This window comes from Octodon degus, unplaced genomic scaffold (genome assembly GCF_000260255.1).
Source record: "Octodon degus isolate 3935 unplaced genomic scaffold, OctDeg1.0 scaffold00288, whole genome shotgun sequence".
Lineage (NCBI taxonomy): Eukaryota > Metazoa > Chordata > Mammalia > Rodentia > Octodontidae > Octodon > Octodon degus.
The window spans coordinates 1,946,636-1,955,876 of NW_004524864.1; the positions used below are offsets into that span (position 1 = coordinate 1,946,636).

Consider the following 9,241-nt stretch of genomic DNA (forward strand, 5'->3'; position numbering starts at 1 on the left):
GTACTGTAGCTGCAGTAGCCTCTAAGTGCTGGATAGTTGAGATGTGAGTTATACTTTCTCAGGAGTCACTAAATGTGCAGGGTTCTCAAAGATATATTTTTAAAGGAAAATACTTTTTTTTAAAAAAAATGACAACTCTCTTTTTAAATGAATTACAAACAGTTTTGTTCTCTTTAGCATGGAATCATTGAGATATTGATAATTACAGAGGTACCCTCTAGGTTTCTGCCTGCTTGTCCCTGTATAGAGTACTTATTGGACCCTCTAAGATAAACTGCACAAGCATTAAAATTTAATTCTGGATGCTACCCATGGAATGATCTAGTAGAGACTGAGTAGAATACTATTGTTACATGCTATCCATTCAGTTTTACTTTATGCACATATCCACATTATGTTTAAAATGAGGTCTACCTTCTAACTATAAGGAAAAGAATGGTCATTGCATGGAAAAGAGTTCAAGAATTAATTTGACAACATTTTTAATGAAAAATATATCATAAAAATTCAGGAAATTTGTCTGAAATTTCAAAAAAATTAATTTTTTTGAAAAATTAATGTTATTGGTTCATTTTAGATATACAGAATGATCACATTCATCATAGGGAATTTGTACCTGTATGAGATACATCCTGATTCTTTTTTTTCTCTCTTTTGTCTTTTCTTTTTAACCCCTTTCCCTCCTTATTTACTAAAGCTTGTTTATATTTTTTGTATATTTTCTCACTTTTCCTTTTCACTTTCTTCCTCTCTCCCTACCACTTCTTAGCTGTCTTTCCCCATTTAATATTTTCTTTCTACTTCATAATATCTATTGTACATTTAATTTTTTTTTTCCTTTTTGTGTGTCAAGGATTGAACTCATGACATCATACTTGCCAGGCAGGCCCTTACGCCACTGAGCTATCTCTGCAGCCCTGTACAATGGATCTTTACTTACACTTTCCATTTTCTCACATAAGAGAAACCATGAAATATTTGAAAATGTGTGTCCTATTTATTTTGCTTAAGAGTATTGTCTCAGGGTCCATCCAGTTACCTTGAAATGTCTCAACTTTATCCTTCTTCACGTCAGAGTAATGTTCCATTGTATAAAAATACATATCTTCCCTATACATAAAACAATTTTTTCAGCATTTGGGCTGATTCTTAGATTTAGCTAGTATAAGCTTTGTTATTATAGACATGGGTGTGCATATAGCTCTGGAGTATAGTCCTTTCAATTCAACAGAAAGATACCAAGAAGGGTAATAGCTGGGTCACCTTGAACCTCCTGTTTTAGTTATTTGAGGAGCCTCCACAATGATTTCTATAGTAGTTGCACCAGTTTACATTCCCATCAGCAGCAGAGAAGGGTTCCTCTCTTTCTACAGCCCTGCTAGCATTTGTTACTGAAAATAACAAATTTCTTATTAATTTTTGTTAATGCCCATTCTTTCTGTAGTGAAATGGAATTTTAGTGTAGGTTTAATTTGCATCTATTGAATAACCAGTGATACTGAACATATTTGCATGTATTCATTTGCCATTTGTACTTCTTTACCTGAGAAATGTTGTTCATTTCAGATGTCTATTTTGGGGTTGAGTCTTTAAATTTGGAGGATCTGATCTTTTGTGGTCTTTACATATTCTAAATACTTACCCTTTAAGAAACATTTGACAAAAATTTATTTGTACTCTGTAGTTGTCTTTTCACTCTATTGGTGATTTGTTTTGCTGTGCAAAACTTTTCTTATAAGGTGAACTTCCACTGCTTCATTCTTTGTAATATTTCCTATGCAATCATAGTTTTATTAATAAAGTATTTTCCTACAAAATCTTTGAGAGTTCTACTTATTCTCTTTTCCAGCAGACTTAGTGTTTCTGTTCTAATATTTAGATCTTTGACTTATTAAAATATTAGCTTAGTGCATGGTGAAGGATACGGTTCTTGTTTTAATCTTCATCAAGCAGAGAACCAGTCTTTTCCAGCACTGTTTATTAAAGAGGCTAACTTTTGGCCAGTGAATGTATTTGCCCCCTTTTGTTGAAAATAAGGAGAGTGTGTTTTGAATTGTTTCTCCATCTTCTAATCTGTTCCATTGATCCTTTGTCTAATTGTGGGAATTTTGCTTTGTTTTTTTTATTTTTGCCAGTACCATTTTATCACATTACTTTGTATTAAAACTGCAAGTCAAGGAATGTGATGCCCAGCCTTACAATTATTGTCTAGAATTTATTTTTACTCTTTCAAGTGTGTGATAGGCCACATACATAGCAATGTCTCATTTCTAATAAATTTGGAAGGTAGGATCATAGAACAGACTCAAGGGCAACAGCTAAGTATACTGAGAAGACATCTCCAAGGAATGGTCATTTCTTAGTATGACCTCACTAGTAGTGATAAAGCTACTGCTATGTTCTTTGTCTAGCTGTTCCCCCAAAGCTTCATGTAGTCATGGGCAGCTTCTAGAGTTTGTGATTAATTCATAATCCAATGCTGGGATTATGGGTTGAGTGCTACATCCACCCTGGGGCAGATAGCCTGAATGCAATGTAAGGAAAGGAGAGAGACTTGCTAGCTGCCACAGCTGCTGCTAATCCCATTGTTCTTTGCTTTTTTCCACCACCATGAACTGCTGCCCTCTGCCATGTGCCAGTCTGCCTTGGAGCCAGCTGAGTATGAACTGAAACCTCTACAAATTGTGAGCCAAATACACCTTTCCTTCCTTAATTTTGGGTATCAGTTTTTTTGTCCCAGAAATGAAAGCAAGGTTACCAAGACAGCAACCTACCATAAGCAATTCACAAGCTTTAATAAAAAACAAAAGCAAAATTAGAAAATTGCAAGACTCCAAAACAAAAATCAACCCCAGACCTCTAGTCCACCTGGAGCAGGAGCAGAGGTCAGTGAGGTGGAAGCAATCAAAATACATCCACATGAAGTTCCTAAATGGTAGGAGCAGAAATAATAAAACAGATAAATGCACCTATTTTACTTTATTTCTTTCTAACTTAGTGCAGATTTGTTCCTAAAATAAATATTTTATGATTACATTACAATTATTTTTGATACTATAATCATTTTCTTTTTTTTCTAAATGCTAAAGTGGAAATTTATTAAAATCCATTTATACAGTGTTTTACATCCCCCCCCCATACAGAGTCCTCAACATTTAAGCAATCAACTCTGTTCTTATAGCTGCTTCATCAGAAAAGGGGATTTCTCTGCTTTCCCCCATAAGATATTTCTCTTTATATTCCTGAAAATGCTACATTTAATCACACCACCTTCATAAGAACAATCTCTTTGAGATCTCAAAACCTTGCAGAGCAAAGATATAAGCACAGGACCTTCTCCCAAATGCAATGCCTCATGACAGAGGTTCAGTGCAAGAGGTATTTGGAACGGCTGCTTCTTCTAACATGCACAGGTGCTGGTGGGGTGGCCATGGGTAGAGCAGGCCCTAGCTGTGGAATGTGGCCAGCTGGAACAACATAGCCTCCAGGACCTCTTCCTCCTCTTCATCCTCAGAGGCAGGCATGGCTTCTAAAGGTTTAGGCTCAGGAAGGGCATCAGTCACTTTACTGGGTGCTTTGCCTAAGGCTCCTGATGTAATTTCAAAGATAATTTTGTCAATTTCTGTCTCAGTTTCTTCTACCATTTCTTCTTGGTCATCCATGCTTTCAATAGTGTCCTCTAACATCTCTTCTATGATCCCAGCCTTCATCATCTCTTTGGACAGCTTCTGCATGGTGACCTGGATTTCTGGGATCTTCACACAACTCTGCATGGTCTTCATCACATCTGTGCTCTTCTGCAGGGACCTGACCACTCATAGGACAGCAAGTTTGTTCTTCATCCCCATGAGCATGGAGTTCATGTGTGCTTTCGATGAATACACCTTGCTCATGGCCTTCCTCGACCTGACCATCTCCTTGGACGGAACCACACACACATCCTTCTCACCCTTCCTGGCAGCATCTTTCACAGGCCATTTCACTTTTTCCTCTTCTCTTTGGATGGCGCTTATTTATTTGTAAATAACTCTCATATCTTTTCTTATCTTCAGTGACCATTCATTGATCAGCTCTTTGGGTGGCTTCTCCTGGGTTTTTCCAAACAACCCATGGCAAACTGAATTCATCTTGCCCCTTTCAGCTTTCTATTCCCTGCACACAGGCAGGTCATAGGCAGCCATTTGGGCAGGGCCCTAGGAGAAGATGGGAATCTAGATACCCAGAGAAGGATGAGGCTGCAGTAGGTGTGGTCTATAATAATTTTATTTAGATTTCTTTTTTTTCTAGAATTATGTATTACATTCATTCTTTTTGTCACCCTATTTAAAACAATTACTTAGATATACTGAACATCTTTAACTAATTTTAATTTTTACCATTATTATTTTGATAATTTTTCTAAACTCTTGTATTCTTTTTAACATAACATTTGGAAGAGAGACATATAACATTGCATTCAGTTTGCAATTTTTTTATATTGCATGCAACCATAGTTATACTTCATTATAGTCATTATATTATCTTAATCATATACTGATTTCATGTTTTCCATAAACTATCAAGCCTGGAGTCTAATAGACTCTCTGTCCTTCTTGCCATACACATTACCCTTATAACCACTAATTACAGCTATATGCAGAATAAATTGTATTTATTTGATTCCCAACTGGAATCAAAGCCAACATATCCTACTAAGTTGACATATTAGACATGCCTTCAGGAAAAATGCCTTTTCTGACATACTTTTCTTATTACTGGGGGAAAATACTCAACACCCAAAGTTAAAGTAAGAAAAATTACTTATGTCACAGTTTGTCAAGGTGTCTACCCATAATCAGCTGACTCCAAGGCAGGTTGGCACATGACCAAAGCACAGCTGTTCATGGGGTCTGGATACATCAAACACAGCAATCAAGGAGGAGAGAAACAAGCCTGCTTCTGCTCCTTTAATCCTATTCAGATTTCTTGGATTAGGACAGGCTAATCCAATCTGTGCATAGATCCAGCAATCACCCATCTTTCATCCCAGTATTGAACCATGAATATGATAGTTCAGAATTCAAAGTGTCCCAGGCACCCTGCCCCAGACTTCCTCTTGATTTTCCAGGCACCCTGTCCCCAAATTCTTTCCCTCTTAGCCCCACGCAGAGCCAAACCCAAAACTACAGAACAGGTCCACCTGGGCAAGCAACCACAGAAACTCTTCTTCGTAAACATTCAAAGTCTCCAACAGACCAGGCAGCCCCACCAAGATTAGCTCTCCCTCAGCTGTTCCAGCTCACTAGACCCTCCCTTCTTCTTATAAACCCTGTGCCTTGCTTTGTTCACTGCTGTCTTGGTCTGCTAGACAGCCACCCTGCTTGCTGTCCCCAGTAAATCTTCTACTCATATAAGAATGCCTGGTCTGGTTGATTGCATAGATTCATACCTAACATTTGGTGCCAAAATCTGGGAGGGATGCCAAAGCCTCTGTCAGTCCCTCTTGATCAAAGTCTTGCCCTGATCCACTGCCAGCCCTAAAATTATTGTTGAACCTAGTTTAAAAGACAGACCTCTCCCATTGTCTAACTTGTTTTGGGGAAAAACAAAGAGAAACACTGCTGGAGACTTAAAACTGAGAATATTCAACCATTTCTTTCAATTTATCAATGACAAGTATCTCCAAGGCCCCCATCCCAGCTTTAGCCCAGATGAGATTGCTTTCTGTAATTTCATTTTCTCTTTCCTTCTCTACACATCTTGAAGATAAATGTCGTTCCAGATGACTTACTAGATGCTGCCTTCAACCCTCCCTCTTCCCTGAGATTACTTCAACTCACACTTGGGATGGATAGCCTCTAAATTCTTTCAGGGTTCCTTCCAGGATTTCTCCAATACCAATGTCCATTTCTTCTCTTTCATGTTCTATTTTACCCTAACTTCTCCCTGTGGGCAACTATTTCTACTGTGGATGGCTCATCTTCTGGCTCTATGCCTCTTGGCCAGGCCTGGCCCCACTCTATGAAGTGGTGTTGACACATCAAGCCACTCCCCCCCCCATTTGTCTTCCTCTCTGACTGGAGATGCCTGTTCAGAGGGCTTTGGCCCCTCTTCCCTTTTGTGACTCTCTCAACATGGTCATCAAATTCAGCCTCCTGTCACTTTCCCTCCCCCTACTCTGTCTATTCACTGTTGGAACTATTCTTCTGTACTATTCTTCTATCTTTTGTCCCTTTATTAAAGATATGTCCTAAGTCTGTCTTTAGAGACCTCTTAGGCTTCTCTGACCTCAAAGTCAAATGCCTAATTTTCTCTGACAGCGTGTCCAAAATACAAGTTGGGCAATGAAATTATCTGCCTCCCCACCAAGAACTCTTGATTTTAACACCTTCATTAATTTAGATAACTTTTGTCACTGCAATGGGAAATAGTTCAAGGTCCCCTACCTTGATTTCTTCTCCCTCCAGAAACATTGGACCCCTAATGTTTTTTAGTTCTTTATAAATTCTAGAAAGGAGACAGTTGATTGAGTGTTTATTAGTTATGATTTTTTTTCCAAATTTGAGTGTTGTCTTTCACTTTCTTGGTAATATCTTTTCACATGCAAAAACTCCTCAATAAGAGAAGATCCCAGTGTTAATTCTGTCAAATAGTTTGATTTTGATTTTTGTTCATGAATAGTTTGCCTACCCTCTACATCTTCAAGAGTTCCTCCTACTTTCTCTTCTAGAAGATTTAGTGTTTCTGTTTTAGTATTTAGATCTTTAATCCATTTAGACTTTAGTTTAGTGCATGCTGATAGACATGGGTCAAGTTTTAGTTTTTGGCATGTAGAGAGCCAGTTTTTCCAGCACCACTTGTTAAAGAAGCTATTTTTCTTCCAGTAATCGTGTTTGGTCCCTTTGTCAAAGATACTGTGGCTGACTGTGTTTGTAGAGGATTCTGCATCTTCTAATCTATAACATTTATCTTTAAGTCCATTTTGTTGCCCAATACCATGTTGATTTTGTCCCAGTAGCTTTGCAGTACAGTTTCAAGTCAGGAATTGTGATGCCTTCTGCCTTGTCTTTCTTGCCCAGGATTTCCTTTGCTATTCTAGGTATTTTCTGGTTCCAAATAAATTTTAGGAATGATTCCTTTAGGTCTATGTGGTATGTTGGTGGTAGCTTGGTAAGGATTGCATTAAATCTGTACAGCAATTTTGGGAGTACGGCCATCTTTGCAATATTGGTTCTTTCTATCCAGAAACAAGAAATATCATTTCGGTTTCTGAAATCTTCTACAATCTTTTATTTCAGACTAATGTAATTTTCCTTGAAAAGATCTTTGACTTCTTTAGTTAGATTGACTCCAAGGTATTTTGTTTTCTGTGGTGCTATTTTAAAAGGTATTGTTTCTCCAATTTCCCTCTCAGTGTGTTTGTTATCTGTGTAGAGGAATGCTATTGACTTTAGGATATTGACTTTGTATCTTGCTATGCTACTGAAATTGTGTATTAATTCTAGGAGCCTCTTGGTGGAACGTTTTTAGTCTTCCAAGTAAAGTATCATGTCATCTGCAAATAATTTTAGTTTAACTTCTTCTTTACCTATCATTATTACTTTTCTCTCTCTTTTCTAATGGCTCTAGCCAATGATTTCAGAACTATATTGAATAGGTGTAGTTACAGAAGACATCATTGTCTTGTACCAGATCTGAGAGTAAAAGATTTCAATTTTCCCCATTTAGAATTAGGTAAGCTGTTGGATTGTCATAGATGGTTTTCATTAGATTGAAGTAAAGGTCATCTATTCCAATTTACTGTAGGACTTCAAACATGAATAAGTGTTGGACTTTCTCAAAAGCCTTTTCTGCATCAATTGAAATGATCATGTGGTTTTTGGGTTTGTCTCTATTGATATAGTGTATCACATTTATAGATTTGCATATATTGAAGCATCCTTGCATCCCTTGGATGAATCCTACTTGGTCATTGTGTATAATCTTCTTGATGATTTCCTGTATTCTATTTACTAGGATTTTTGCATCTATGTTCATGAAGGAGATTGGCCTCTCTTTTTTAAGTTTATCTTTCCCTCGTTTTGGTATCAGTATAATACTTGCCTCCAGGAATGATTTTGGGAGAATTGCTTCCTTCTTAATTTCATTGAAGAGTTTGAGGAGCATAGGGATTATCTCTTCTGTAAATTTCTTGTATAATTCAGCTATGAATCCATCAGGATCTGGAATTTTCTTTGTCGATAGGTTTTTATTACATTTCATATTTCATTGGCTGTTATTGGGTTGCCAAGAGTTGTTATACCTTCTTCATTCAGTTTTGGTAATTTGTACTTTTCTAGGAATCTGTCCATTCCCTCTGTGTTTTGTTTCCTGTAAGAGTAAAGATTCTCAAATAGTTACTGATGATCCAAATTTTCACTGGGTCTGTGGTAAATTCAACTTTTTCATTCCTTTTTGCTTGTATTTGAGTTTTTTCTTTCCTCTTTTTGATGAGGTTAGGTAGAGTAGAGGCTTATTAATTTTATTTAATTTTTCAAAGAACAAGCTTTTTGTTAATTGTGTGAGTTTTTTCTTGGTCTCGATTGAATTAATTTCTGCTCTAATCTTTATTTCTTCCCATCTTTGGGATTTGGGTTTGGTTTGCTCTTCCTTTTCTAGATGTCGGTGGTGCAACATTAGGGTGTTTATTTGTTCCTGATCTGTTTTGCTAATATGTCAGTTCACAGCAATGAATTTCCCCTTTAAGAACTGTCATCACGTCCCATAAATTCCGATAAGTTATGTTTGAATTCTCATTGAATTGTACATATTGTTCAATATAGTGTTTAATTTCATCTGTGGCCCACTAGCTGCAGAGTAGGGTATTGTATAATTTTCATGTATTCATGGGCTTTTCTAGTTTCTTTTGTCGTTTATTTCCAGTTTCATTGCACTGTGGTCAGTTAGTATGCATGAGATAATTTCTGTCTTCTTGCATATACTTACGCATGACCTACAGACTTGTATGTTGTCTATTTTAGGAAATGACCCATGTGCAGCTGAGAAAAAATTGTATTCAGCTGTGTTGTGTGGAACATTGTGTATGTCCACCAGGTGCATTTGTTCTAAGCTCTGGTTCAATTCTTCTACTTCTTTGCTCACTTTTTGTCTGTTTTGCCTATCTTTTTGATATAAGTGGGCGTTAAGATCTCCTGTTAAGATTGTGGTATTGGGGGCTGGAGAGATGGCTCAGTGGTCTAAAGCACCTACTTAGAACAAGCTT

The 9,241-nt window shown here is 37.1% G+C and overlaps 1 pseudogene; it reads right to left on the minus strand.

Moving 5' to 3' along the window:
• Window positions 1-3,446: 3,446 nt before the first annotated feature.
• Window positions 3,447-4,103, minus strand: LOC101577026 (annotated as a pseudogene).
• Window positions 4,104-9,241: the final 5,138 nt, after the last annotated feature.